This window comes from Elephantulus edwardii, unplaced genomic scaffold (genome assembly GCF_000299155.1).
Source record: "Elephantulus edwardii isolate Elephantulus edwardi_28Jun2011 unplaced genomic scaffold, EleEdw1.0 scaffold00240, whole genome shotgun sequence".
Taxonomy (NCBI): Eukaryota; Metazoa; Chordata; class Mammalia; order Macroscelidea; family Macroscelididae; genus Elephantulus; species Elephantulus edwardii.
In genome coordinates, this window is record NW_006399990.1 from 2,084,266 (window position 1) to 2,085,841 (window position 1,576).

At 35.5% G+C, this 1,576-nt stretch overlaps 1 protein-coding gene across 1 annotated transcript in view; it reads left to right on the top strand.

Moving 5' to 3' along the window:
* Window positions 1-1,576, top strand: part of HMMR (hyaluronan-mediated motility receptor (RHAMM)) — a 58,337-nt gene that overhangs the window by 37,564 nt on the left and 19,197 nt on the right. The window lies entirely within an intron of this gene.

Consider the following 1,576-nt stretch of genomic DNA (forward strand, 5'->3'; position numbering starts at 1 on the left):
TGAATAGGGTTGATAGAGAATTGATGCCTTTGAGCTGTGGTGCTGGAGAAGAGTGTTGAATATACCACGGACTCCTAGAAAAACAAACAGGTTTGCCCTGGAAAAGGTGAAGCTGGAATGCTCCTTGGAGTGAAGAATTCTGAAGCTTTGCCTGACATACTTTGGGCATGCTGCAAGGAGGGACTGGTCCTTGGAGAGGGACATCATGTTTGGCAGAGTGGAGGGGCGGCAAAGGAAAGGAAGACCTTCGGTGAGATGGATCAATTCTGTGACTGGAGCGGTGGGAATAAGTGTGTTTGAGATGACTAGTTGGCACAGGATAGAGCAAGGTTTAGAGCTCTTGTAAATAGGGTTGCTATGAGATGGCACATAACAACAACAATATTGTATAAGAAACATCATGAAAATGCGACAATGAATGAATGGAAATCCAAGTTCTCTATAATTTTTCATTAAAATCTCAATAAAAATAGAAAAGTATATCATAGCAGTCATTTGTAAAATAGATGTAAAATGTAATTTTAATTTTGTAAGGAGTTTGTGTATGCTGCATAAAGACTGAAATATTATTTATTAAAATGGTAACAAAGTATAAAATATAAATTGTAAGAAAAATCAGATCTTAAACTGAGTATTCATGTCCAGTATGTGTACCTCTTTTTCATCTCAGTAAAGTTTCACAATGCCACTTAAAATTATTCTGATGGCTTTCTGTTTGGATATAGGAATTATCTTCTAGTCTTCAGCAAAAACTATGTTCTTTTCAAGAGGCAATGATTAGAGAGAGAAATCTCTTTGAAGAAGAATTAAAACAAGCACTGGATGAGTTAGATAAATTACAGCAAAAAGAAGAACAAGCTGAAAGGCTAGTTAAGCAGCTGGAAGAAGAAACAAAGTCTAAAGCAGAAGAACTCACATTCCTGCAAGAAAAGCTAAAAAGGTTGGTATTACTAGAATTCGGTGTTGTATGACTTCAAGTGCTACAAAGTATTCTCAACGCCATTCTCTCAAAATTTTCATGTTGATCATGAGAGTAAATGAGGTTGCAATTATTTTACAAGTAAGGAATAAGCTCAGAGAAATAAATACCTGGGATTAGGACAAATAGGAGAGCTAAAGTTAGACGCTTCATTCACTCTTTTTCTTAACTCACAAGAACTTTAACACATGACAACCTCCTTTTATATTTTCTAAAAATTGTCAGACAACCCAGCAGTAATGAATTTAAATAAAAGTGGGGAAATCCCACAAAACTAAGTCACGTACCCTTAAAAAGAAAATATCAGTGCTTCCATGTTTTAGGTCTGTTTGAATGTCTCTGTTAACAAGTTATATCTTCAGATTCTCAATCCTCTAAAGTGATCTAATGGACCATGATTCATAGTTTCAAATATAGTGCCTTAGGAGATTTTTATCCTTCTAAAATGTCATTCACCATCAATATACATTCCAATTTCTTTCTGTAAAAAACCTCTCCTGAGCCCCACAGCCTAAAATCTCCCTGGCTCCTTGATATATACAAGTAGCTAGTGCGCTAGCCTTTCTATCAGTTTGTTCACAGTAATTCTTTTTTTTT